We start from the raw sequence: 13,289 nt of genomic DNA, 5'->3' as shown, positions 1-13,289 counted from the left end.
AAATGACTTGACTTGCGTATATATGCAAGCTAATATCGTCTCATAAATTTTACACTGAGGAAAATTGTTAGAATGAGTGCACAGAGAGGCGTATTTTCATGTACGTTTTTCATTTTCATAATAGGGACAACTACTGAGTGATGATCGACCGTAGGGGTAACAACTGGTGATGATTGACAGTATGTTTGTGTTGGGGGATTACTGGGTGATGACTGACAGTTGGTGAAACAGCTGGGTGATGATCGATACTTGGATGAACTACTGGGTGATTATCGACAGTGGGGGAAAACACTGGGCGATGATCAATGGTTGGTGAATCTGCTTGGCGTTGGTGTACTGATTGATTGATTGTGTGTGTGTGTTTTGGTGGGGACTCCTAGATGATGAAGAGAGAGAGAGAGAGAGAGAGAGAGAGAGAGAGAGAGAGAGAGAGAGAGAGAGAGAGAGAGAGAGAGAGAGAGAGAGAGAGAGAGAGAGAGAGAGAGAGAGAGAGAGAGAGAGAGAGAGAGAGAGAGAGAGAGAGAGAGAGAGAGTGTGTGTGTGTGTGTGTGTGTGTGTTTCTCTATTATTATTTGTGATCGTAAGCTCATTTAAAACAGCAGTCTTTAACGCTAACTTATGATTTGCTTCCCTTGGGCCTTTGAAAAGAATTGTGATTCTGGGTTCAGATCCTGATGTCTGGAGGTTCGGATCACAGATTCGAACTGGTGTCTAGGTTTGTCAGCAGCAGATCTGACCAAAGCTGTAAACGTCTACGTCCAGTAGACAAAGGACTCTCTTCCCACATCAAGTTCACTCGCGTACTCCGTCATGTTTTATTAGTTCTGTTCGAAGCGCACGTGTTGTGTAAAGTCTTCCATGATGTACAGCTGCTGTTGCTTTAAGTGGAAACAAGAAACAAGAACATTGCATGATTCATCTGGGTGTTTCGGTATGACTTGATCTAGAAACACTGTTGACGTCAGGTTAAATTCATAACAATAATACCATATAAAGTATATATGTTACCCTTGTTTTAACATTGTGCGTAGTTGACATCATAGTATTAATTTTTATCACAATAAAAACAGACTGGCCCCCGGCCCCTGTTGAGGTGTGAGCCTGGCTCCCTGGGTATTCTGCGCTGGCGCTACATTGCCTTTGCTATAACGAGTCAGCCGACAGGGGCCCAGTCGTTGAGGAAACCAATCTTTTCTAAAAATAGCTTCAGCCTCGCTCGCAACGGAAGTTCCTGGTCGTCGCTGTTTTATAGATACCCTGACGGCGAGAGGTAGTACATAGGGGTGACACTCGAACAGAATAGAAGTAAATGTAGCAGAGGTAAGTCTTCCGACCCTACATTTTAACGAGGAGGGAAAATATATGTACATTCATGTGATATGCTTTGGCTTGAAGCCAGGGGATTTAAGGGAGGTCACCCATTTTGTACGGGAACAGGTCAACAGGTTCGCTACAACCCCCGAACGGGTAATTGAGCCCGTTCGGGAACTAACACCCCGATCGGGATAATAAAATCGCCCTCAAAGTGCAGAAAAAACTTGTTTTTCTGCACCCAAGGGGCATTTCACATCGGCGCATTATGGTGACTTGTTGTAAATGTCAACGAAACCTCCAACTTGGCTATGGTTACACGCAAGTTCCCAAATGATGCCGCATTTGTGGCGCTGACCCCTCGAAACAGAGAACCCCTGTGGTGAATGTTACACATTTAGGCCTATAAATGAATCATTAAAGTCATTCTTTGCATATATTTGAACAGAAATGCAATTGTCCCTCACCACACTTTCCTTGTCGATGGGAAGTAAATGCCCAGCGCCCTCTAGTTAGCGACAAAAGGAGGAAACAACTCCAGCAGCGGTTCATCTACTTGAAAGTATGGAAACATATTTCAGCAATGAATCTTGTTCTTAATGTATGTTAATTTCAAGTGAACGTAGGTGGAATTGTCCCTACCATGAGGTCACAACTCCATATGTGTAATATCATAATGCTATTTGACTTCGCATGTAATTAATATTAATATAAGTATCATCGCTTCATCATCTAGTTGTCTGTAAACTATTGTGGTATTTTCGTTTACAAAGCAGACATATTTTCATCCCCTTGCATTACTAACCTTTCAAGTGCAATGTACAGCGGCATGTTCAATGACATGTATGGATTCATAACCAAAAATGCTATTCATGATCCTTTGATTATTTCAATCTTAATTCTGGTTCAGATTGAGCTCGAAATCATTATGTCACAACTGCGCCTCCATAGTTGTTTGCTGGTGTGCCACTCCAGCTTAGATTATCGCCCTTTGTAGGCAAACAGAGGGCTCTTGGCAGTTACTTCCGGATAAGATGGAAAGCGTGGTGAGTGACAAGTGCACTTGAGCTACAATTATGGCATAAAATGACATAATTGATATATTTTTAGACCATAATGTGTGTAAGTTCTGCAAGGGGTCCTCTGTTTCGAGGGGGTAGCGCCCAAAATGCGGCATCATTTGGGAACTTGCGTGTAACCATTGCCTAGTTTGAGGTTTCGTTGACATTTATAACAAGTCACAATAATGCGCCGATGTGAATTGCCGCTTTGGTGGAGAAAAACATGTTTTTTTCTGCACTTTGAGGGCAAGTTTATTATCACGATCGGGGTGTTAGTTCCCGAACGGGCTCAATTACCCGTTCGGGGGTTGTACCGAACCTGGTCAAATGTCCACACGAAAAATTGCCACAGTGACCCTAGTCAAAATGGGCATACGAAAAAGTCAAAATGCCCATATGATCATCACAGCCTAAAGGTATACGTCTTTAGGTCTACTTTAGGTCTCATCACTAAACGTTTCTGGTCCCCAAGCAGTTAGTGGCATTCTTTTCTATAACATTTCTAGCCTCCAAGTAATGTAGTGTTGATATTATAGCCAGTCATCTCAGAAGGCTACAGTTATAACTTTGAAGATATATGATGGCGTAGAACATATTGAAAATCTTTTCTTTAATATTCCGTTAAAACCTTAAAAATCCCATTCCTGGGCAGCTTGAAGAAATTGGGAAATTCACTGAGCCCTTCATATCAGCTCGAACTTGTTATTCCACGCTCTGTCATCAATTGCGTTAATATTTGCTGGACTAACTAGTTAGAGTTGCCCCCCCCTTCACAATTTGCTCGAAATGGTTGTCTGCTCCTTGTGTTGAAGGACAAGCAGCTGAAGTTTCTTTGATAAATATTGCTCCTGCAATGAAACTGTCAAGGTAAATGATGCCTTCATATTTATTTCTTTATGTGTGTAATTTGAAGTAAGAATGCAACCCAAGTATGGATTAGAAATAACTTTATCAGATAAATACAACAAGAAATAACAGTTTACACGTTCACACCTGTTGAGCTGGAGTCAGTAATTATCACCCTTCAAAGGCATCACGCACATAACACAGTTAACACACTGCACACACATCACACAATTCACTAGTGTTGGGAATTGGTGTAAATCTCATAATTGATGATTGGTTCATTACAACCGATCAATCATCAAAAATAATTGGTTAGCGTCATTTATCGAATTTTCCTGGTTATGTTTGTTAATGCCCAAAAAATAAAGAAAAAAACATGTAGTTCTCTTGTTTTTTCCCCGCAAATTGCACAAAATGCATTTGCATCTTTAAAAGATGACTAGTGTGTTAAGAACATACATTTCCTGGAGTTGTTAAGATAAACTTAATCATGACTTGGAACGAGCTTTTAGTGCTTATGCAATGTGCGATCGACACAGATAGATCTTTCTTCATGAAGAATAGAGGTGTCTGGCCCATGTTCTTGTGAGTAATATCTAGGGATGAAATTAGTTCTGTTAACTGATTTCATTCAGAATTTGCTCACAAGATTGGAATGTTATTTCTTATCAGCCCAGAGAACAACTTTAAACTGCATAAACTGTAGGTAGGTTTTAAAGGTATTATCAGTGTAGGAAAGATGTAGAAAATCTAGCCTGTCCACAGGACTGGCAGGTCAAATTTTTTACCAGTCCTGCCAAAATCTAGCCTGTCCTCCAAATATAAATAAAACACCTTCGGCAGTAAATATTCGAAAAGGTTATAATCATTATATATATGTCATTGGTTTGCTAAAATTGACCCGACATGAGGACGGACTAGATATTTTTTTAACCCGTCCTCCACAAAATTCACCCGTCTCGGACGTTGGGACGGGCTATCTTTCCTACACTGGTATTATACAACTTCTGGTCAAGTGCATATGAATATATAAATAGGTAAAAATCTGAGCTATTGACCCAGTACATTAAGAAACTGCTAACACGATTTGAAATGCTATTTACTACCTTCAGTCTAAAGGAAATGTTGAAATTGAATAAACTGTAGGTTTTTAAGGCATTATCCCATTTCTGGTCAAGGGCATGGGACTAATAATAATAGTTAAAATATGTGAAAATTATAACTATTGACTCAGTACAGTCAGAAACTGCTCATAAGTGTGAAATGCTATATACTAATATAATATACTAATATACTATATAAATATCATAAGATAATAAAAGTAATAATAGTTTGAAGTTTGAAATGTTATTTAGTATCATCAGCCCAGAGGAAATCTTGGAATTCATGTAAAATGTTTACAAGATATACAATGAATAAAAAATAAATTCTGCTTAATGTATGCCTATTGTTACATGAAACTCCTTACATGGTAACTTTGAAATGTAAGGAAGATATGGCATCTGCAAAACTGTAAGAGTAATTTTGTCAGTCATTGCTCCATTGGCAGCATTCCATTTACACAGAGTTGGAAATTAACATAAGCCATATTGTCCCCCTCTGTATCAAAGTCACAACACTTGAGATGGACTCCATATCTGAAAATGACATGCTTCTTTCACCGCTACATACAAATTGTGGTGTGTTGTTGCACTGTAAAAAACAAACCCAGACAGACAATCAATGTACCATGCTTACATTAACTAACTACACCAAAAACATTCACAAGAAATGCCTCCAACATGCTTAAAAACCATGGAAAGTATTTTGAACAAATAAGAATGACAGGTGCAGGTGTGAGTGAGTGAGTGGAGTGGGTGATGCAGGAGAAGCTGAATGTGGAGAGTGAATCTAGAACAAAAGTGTCCGGCAAAACGAGAATGCCCGGGAGAGCAAAGTTGATGGAGTGTGTAGAGAGGAGTGACTGGAGTGGTGCTGAGTGGAGTCGGTGGTGCAAGAGGAGCGGAGCTGACTGGAGACGAATGAGTGGAGTGGCATGGTGTGAGCAGAGCTAGTGGAGAGAAGCAAGTGAATGAGTGAAGTGGAGGGGGTGGAGCGAAATAGATTGAGAGTAGAGCGGGTGGAGGGGAGATGAGTGAAGTGAGTGAAAAGAAGCGGAACAGAGGGGAGTAGAGCAGGAACAAGATAAAATTAAATTGGTCGACTCGGGGTCGTTTCTTCGAAGTAATTAAAGTCGACTTCGTCGTCGATAAAATCAAAGTCGTCGTCGACAAACAGAAGCCAGAAGTGGATTAAAGTTTCGGAAGTCAGTTCGAAAACAAAGTCGTCGTTCGTCGTCTATCGCTCGTCGTCTCTCGGCTCGACAGATCAAAGAAATAGTTCGAAATAAATGAAGTCGTCGATCGACAAAGTAAAGGTCTTTCGTCGTCGTCGACCGAAGTCGAAGTGGAAAAGTTAAAGAATGGAACAGATAAACGTCGTAGATTTCGTCGTCGAAGTCGTCGATTTCCGGTTTCTTTCGTCGGTCTTCGAAATAAGCTTCCTCTTTCATCGTCGTCGAATGAATTTCTAATAAAGTATCGTCGTCGATAGACCATCAAAGTCGTCGTCGGCTCTCGTAAAGTGGTCGTCGAGAATAAAGTTCGAGATGGAAATTCAAGATCAAAGATTAAAGTTGTGGTATTAAAGGCTATAATTTTCCTAATCAAAACATAATATCATCTTGCAACTTTATAATTTACTTAAATATATATAGCAATAGCATACATATAATTTGTATCATGACTTGCAAATAAAGTCATTTTGATGATAAACATGAGTTAAACATTCAGATTACCAACCCTCGAAGAACTAAATGTTCACAACGAATTATGTCAGTTGCCCAAATGAACAAGTCATAAGATAAGATTTCTTTATTATCTCAAGGGAAATGTTGTGTGCATCATGTACAGTTCTCCAGTCTATATTACCTGCAAGTGATTGCAAGTCACAATATCATTACCTCTCGAAATGGAACCCATACAAATAGATAGTACAAAGCCCCATTCACAATGCTTAACTCGCATAGTCTGCACAAAAACCATTATTTTCAGAAGAAGAAAATTTATACAATGTTTATGATGATTTTGATGATGATTGTGATCTACACATTGTTGTAGATAAATGATGACTATCTGTCAACCATGAATAGACTTCAAAATCTAAAGTGTTGTCTCATGTAACACAATATGTAACTACAGGTTTGAGGAACAGACTGTAGTGTTACATCTTTGTTCAAGTGGCAATTTATGGCTATTTTAATCCCATAAGTGGATTCATTACATTGGGTTTTACTGAACTATATATTTCCGGAATTTTTTAAGTAAATCTGAGTATAGAGAAAAATATGCCAAAAAAGAATGTATGACAAGTCCCCTTTACAGCAATATTTATGCAAGGATATTTTCAACCAAAGTGAACCGATTCTACACAATTTTATTATTAGTAATTCACGCAATATTCATACGCTTCAGGGTGGAATTAAAAGCATGGGACAAATATCACCACATTATTCTTGACCACTTATGTTCTAGTCAACATTGTCCTGACACGGAACAGTTGAGAGACGAAATATGAAAAGTTTATATTTTGTTTAAATCACCTCGAATTATAGCTTCAAACATAAAGATGATCTTTAGGCACAACAGATACATTAATAGAAACGTCCAATTCCGATTCATTAACAAGAATTTAGAACTTGTGTCCCTTCAGTTCCATTTTTCTGATTGTGAATTTTCTGTGACCAAGAATGAATTTTCCGTTACATCAATTTCATAATGACAAATTTTCTGTCACAATAGAGCTATTCAGTGTTTTAGATATGTGTCTTCGCTGATTAAACAGCACATGCTTCATTGTAGTAGGCAATAAACCCAAGCAGAATGCTGACTTTGCAGGCTATAATAATTTATTTAATCATTTTTTTCAAATATATCAACTCATAATAAAAAAATATGAAAATCTTAACAATTTATGACTTTACATGAATATCAAATGTTTTCAGAGTAATATAGTTTAGTTCTTTCCTGAAGGAACATAGCATTGAGGTAAACGTGGAATTAATTCCCTTAGAAGGTTGATTTTGGACGTCTACAGAACATTTATTGTACCTTACCCTCGCCTTACAGATGCTACGATCACAAAGACTCTTTAAAAAATCATAAATGTTCTGTTGCAAAAATCACAAAGACTCTCGCTGTAACCAAGTTCCCTACCAATGATGCACGATATTGTGGACTTGACCGCCATATTTGCGCATGAAAATCGAGAACTCCTAACATTGCCAGATCGTAAATATTAGTGGATGTGAATCCAAAATCGTGACAGGGAGTAAAGATGCAAGTGTTGCTTCCACTTAAATACCTGCTGAAGATTCGTTTGTTCCTTTTCCAATGAAATTTAATACATTTTTCACTCAATTTATATTTTTTCTTTTGGTGAAACATGTTTTTTTCAATGGGAGGTGTACAATTGAGAATAGTCAGCGCAAAGTTTAGAAATAAAAATAGTTTTTTATTGTATGGGCGGGTGGGATTTTTACAGATCGGCGGAGATGAGAAACACAGAATTATAGACAGATGCCCTAACCCGAAAAATATGTTTAAAGCTGGTCTCCCCATGTAAGGTTCTTTTGCTGGATGTAAAGGTGCTCCAAGTGTTTAATGACAGGATGTGTCACTCCTTATGATATCTGCCATCTAAATGATATTATTATGCAATATTATTATGTAATTAAATTGATCAAAGATAGATCTAATTATGTTCACTTGAAGACATATTTGAATTATTTCAATGCAGTGTTTTACAACTGTGGGTATGCTGATAACAATATTGAGGTTAAATGGAATAATAGTGGAATATATTCATCACTTTTAACCAATTTTACACAATGGTGTATTTCACATGTACACAGGTATGCAAGACATCTATTTGTTTTTTTGTTTTGTTTTGACAGAATAATGAACTATTCATAGCCTGTAAATATGCAACGTTAGTAAAAGTTTGGATATTAAACAGCTGAATACAATTATACAGGATAAATATACATCCCGTCATTGGCATTTTCCATACTGAATATTGAAAATCACTCAAGTGTGCTGTGTGTGGGAAGACATTTTGAAGTACATTCATCCCTCGCCATAACGCGAGTCTTGGGGTCCATGGATGACCCCCTGCGTTATTAGACACCCCCGGACATACAGTGTTTCCGTTCTCCGGTATATACCTGAAAATCACCGGTAAAATTTGCTTGGGACCGGTAAAATTTTAGGTCGCCTGACACAGTGTCCGATAAATAATTAAGTCAGCGGAAACACTGGACATAACAAAACTGCTATTTCGTGTATTGTGCCCAAGCAAAACTATATCGTATTGTTGGAGGTGAAAAAAGAGTTAAAAGTTAAAAGAGATCCGAAAATATAACATCAAAGAATTTCTATTCCATTATCAGAATAATTTATATGTCAAGCAGTTATTCTCACAGAGATCTTATATATTGCTATCGTATAAGTATGATGCATGTTTTCTACAAACTATTTAACATAATAATGAGCATTGCTAAGCACTTTGGGTTACCTGGCTGGATACATTTTACGTAGGAGACAGTTTGACAAGTCACCGCTGACTTCCCGCGGTACGTGCCACATTGATTGCAAAAACAAAATGTTGGCAATTAATTGTCAAATATGACTTCAATATGAGTCAATAACGCGGGTCTTGGGGTCAATGGATGACAAGGCTGTAATCTGTTCGTGATTGCTGAGAAATATGTGAAATTGGTGCTATCGCGGTAGGCGCGAAAAACGGACCCTCACAAATGTGGTAAGCGGACGTTGTATGGAATGAGGTAATGCCATTTCACTCACGGTTTCTCCGTTGTTATTGTAAACAGTTTTAATGAATGAAAATGGGATTGAATTTAATCAAATAAAATGTGTTTTCTGACATCATACATTCTCGGATGGCAGTGTTTACCCGCACAATTACGCGGTGTGTTGCATCACAGCATACGTTGTAAGTATTCGGCTGATGGCATGTCTTATAAAGTTATTACGATGTTTCGCTGTTCATCAATTATTATTGAAAAAAACCCTGCATGTTTTAAGCATCTGAAAAACCATAGATATGTATGATTAACACTGTTAATTGCAATCCGCACTGAATTTCACTAGTTTACAACGTGATTAACCAGAGTTCAGTAGCAGATTTGTTGATGTGCTATTATTGATGCCGTGAAGATGTGTGATCGCTGTGCAATTTTTTTAAGGGAGCCATGGATTACCCCGCGGTTTAATTGAATCCGCGGTATCGCGAAGAGCGTTTATTGCGAGGGATGACTGTTTCAGGTTTGTTATCATGCAATGTGTCATACTGTGTATGGTTCCTAACCTAGTTGTTATAAGAGAGTAACAATTTCTCTTATGTTTGCAGTAACACCATAACATCCACAGGTTAATGATGGAAGATGACAGCAATCCACAGAATCCTTTCTCTGTCACTGAAACAAATGAAATCTGTTAAAGGGATTTGCTGGAAACCTCAAGAAACATTTTTATTGACACCCTGGAAATAGGTGATCTCATGAACCCACCATTGGTACCATTGGTTATCTTCAGAAACAAATGAAGATTCACAGTTGAATCATGCCTTATGAATGTGTTGAATGTGGGAAAACATTTACAGCGATCATATACTCTTAAGGTACATATGAGGATTCACAGTGGAATCAAGCCTTATGAATGTGTTGAATGTGGGAAAACATTTACACATTCATATACTCTTAAGGCCCATATGAGGTTTCACAGTGGAATCAAGCCTTATGAATGTGGTGAATGTGGGAAACAATTTACAGCATCAGGGTATCTTCAGAAACACATGAAGATTCATAGTGGAATCAAGCCTTATAAATGTGTTGAATGTGGGAAAGAGTTTACACATTCTAATTGTCTGCAGGCACACATGAGAAGTCACAGTGGAATCAAGCCCTATGAATGTGTTGAATGTGGGAAACAATTTACACAATCCAGTAGCCTGCAGGCACACATGAGAATTCACAGTGGAGTCAAGCCCTATGAATGTGTAGAATGTGGGAAAAGATTTACATATTCAGGTCATATGCAGGCACACATGAAGATTCACAGCGGAATCAAGCCTTATGAATGTGTTCAATGTGGGAAAAGTTTTACACATTCAAGTACTCTTCTGAAACACATGAAGATGCACAGTGGAATCAAACCTCATCAGTGCATTGTGTGTGAGAAAACATTTGCACAATCAGTTCATATGCAGGAACACATGAGGATTCACACAGGAATCATGCCTTATGAATGTGGTGAATGTGGGAAAAAATTTACACTTTCAAGTAATCTGCAAAGACATATGAGGATTCACAGTTGAATCAAGCTTTAGGAATCTGTTGAATGTGGCAAAAGAATTTATGCATTCCAGTAGTCTGCAGGCACACATTAGAGTGCATGGTGGAATCCAGCCTTGCTAATGTGTTGAATGTGGAAAAAACATTAACACAATCAAATATTCTGGTGACACACATGAGAATTACAGAATCAGGTAATCTGCAGACACATGAGGATTCACAGTGGAATCAAACGCTATGAATGTGTTGAATGTGGGACAAAATTTACTAGTGAGGTCATCATCAGAAACACAGGAGGATTCACTATGTAATCAAGCAGTGAAGACTTTTCACTGTGTTAAGTTTGGGATAAGATGTACACAGTGATACCCCTACGATTTTATATTCCTTCCGAAAAAAACAAACACAAAATACGAGGCTACGATAGCAGTAAAATATATGAATAAAAAAAATACATTGAATTAAATTATCAAATAGCAATCGTACCATTCACAATAAATTTCAACCACACTTTTTTCAGTAGCAAGCTGTATGTGGATACCTAATGCTGAGTTAGGGGAGTACACTGTTAATAACAAGATCTTAGAATATCTGTATATTTTTTAATTTAATATGAAAACCCTTTTGAAAAGTTGATACTAACATCAGTTTTGGTCCAAAATACTAATTGGACCAAATCATGGTTGGCATCTCTGTGCACACCTTTAGGCACCCTGTAGAAACACATAAGGATTCAAAGTGGAACCCCGTCTTATCAATGTGTTGAATGTGGGAAAACATTTGCACTGTCAGATACTCTTAGACAGTAAACCCTTCAGAGGATTCGCTGTAGACTCAACTGGTTGTTGAGGTTTAGTGTTATATATATATTACAGAGCATATACTGTAGTACTGGGGTAGTTTCTAGGCACAACATGACGTAATTGAATTGTTAGGCGCTCCACTCCGTACTTGTCCTCTGCAATTGTTGTTGATGATAAATCAACGTCAATATCCATCAGGTTATGTTATTTATCAGCACCGTAGTTACTCAAGGAAATTGTCGGTATTATGTTTCTGTAAGCAGTTACCGTACATACTCTATTATACCACAGATTGCTTATATTACCTGACTTCGGCTGAAATTGTAATAGGATATCAATGATTACTTTTGTATGTCATTATTATGTATAAATTGATGCATTTGGAATGGCATGTTAGACTCTTGCTTGAATAAACCCAAGGACCTCACAGCTCTCTCTTTCTTGTTTCAAGGCTCGCTTCTAAGAGCTAATTCCCCAAATGGAGGCCTGACAGCACCTTTTGTATACTTAACACTAAAGGTCGTCTTAACTCACGCAAAAAAATAATTAATTACATAGCAAGATGTGAGTGCGTGAGTTCAGTTTTACGCCGCTTTTAACAATATCCCAGCTATATCACGGCGGGGGACACCAGAAATGGGCTTCACACATTGTACAGCAAAGTGTAAGACTGATTAAAGTTCTCCTGTGTTAATTTGAGGTAACTTCAATGGCAACTCAATGCATACAGTCCAAACTCACATAACTTTGAGAAGGTGGAACACAACAACTATGTGTTAAGACACACATCTTTAATGAGTATCCCACTGCCATTGTACCTTTCCGTTTTATTGAGAGTTTTGTTTTATATCACTTTTGGCAATATTCCAGGTGGCGTTGACACTACAAACATGCTTGTCACATCGTATCCATGTAGGGAATTGAACCCGGGTCTTCTACCCCACTGCTACTATTGCGTATTGTATGAATATAACATCTAATGAGATGCACAATCATTACCACGGGTGCATTATTTATTCTTCAGTATTAAATCAAAAGTTCAATTTTCCGTGCACATGTCAGAGCAAGAATATATTATCCACACCAGGTTAAGAATAATAATTATCATCATAAAATGCAACAAACTTTTCAGGACATCACGTTGAGGCTGCCAACTGGACTATGTCACACCGGGGGACTCAGTCAGTATTTAGAACTTAGGTCAACCCCCCAATAAGCCTTAAGTCAGAATGATCTGACTTTGGTTAACGGTTGATTAGGATTATACCTGGGTCAGCATGGGTTCACATGGGTCAGTGAAGGGTTTCGATCACAGTCGAGTGTCCTTTTATTTTACTTCACTTTTGAGAGGCTGCAGTGCTAAGTGTATTTCCAAGGACTCAGCATGGATTAAAACGGACATGTGTGGCAAATCACGTGTGTGTGATAAATGATATATGTGACAAATGACTTGCGTACATATACAAGCTATTATTATGCATGCATATTTTCCTGGCTACCTGATTGGTCTAGATGCGGTCTCGTGGTCGTCGACAGAAAAGCATACTGACTCCAACCCAAGCCCCGATACTGAGTAGCTTGAACAAGATGAAACATAAACATGACTAGCGACGGTACTTTGATGTGGTTGTTGTCCACCCGGACAAAATCCACCCCAAAATTGCCATCCCGGACAAAATCCACCTCTTCTTAACAAAATATGGACAAAATCCACCCTTCTCAAATTTTAGTGTGTCCTGATCTTTGAAAATCCACCCTTCGCAAATTGCTATTGTTAAAAGTTTTAGTGTGTCCTGATCTTTGAAAATCCACCCTTCTCAAATTGCTAGTGGTTGTTGGTGTTTGGTGCCTTACATT

The 13,289-nt window shown here is 38.2% G+C and overlaps 1 long non-coding RNA gene across 1 annotated transcript; it reads left to right on the top strand.

Annotated features, from left to right (window-relative positions):
- Window positions 1-1,199: 1,199 nt before the first annotated feature.
- LOC124253093 lies at window positions 1,200-11,020 on the top strand. The gene is made up of 2 exons (XR_006892093.1): window positions 1,200-1,320; window positions 9,687-11,020. It is a non-coding gene; the product is annotated as an uncharacterized LOC124253093 (long non-coding RNA).
- Window positions 11,021-13,289: the final 2,269 nt, after the last annotated feature.

This window comes from Haliotis rubra, unplaced genomic scaffold, assembly GCF_003918875.1.
Source record: "Haliotis rubra isolate DU_JTF1 unplaced genomic scaffold, ASM391887v1 Scf531, whole genome shotgun sequence".
Classification (NCBI taxonomy): Eukaryota; Metazoa; Mollusca; class Gastropoda; order Lepetellida; family Haliotidae; genus Haliotis; species Haliotis rubra.
The sequence above is the reverse complement of the archived record's forward strand: the minus strand, read 5'-3'. Positions and strand labels throughout refer to the sequence as shown.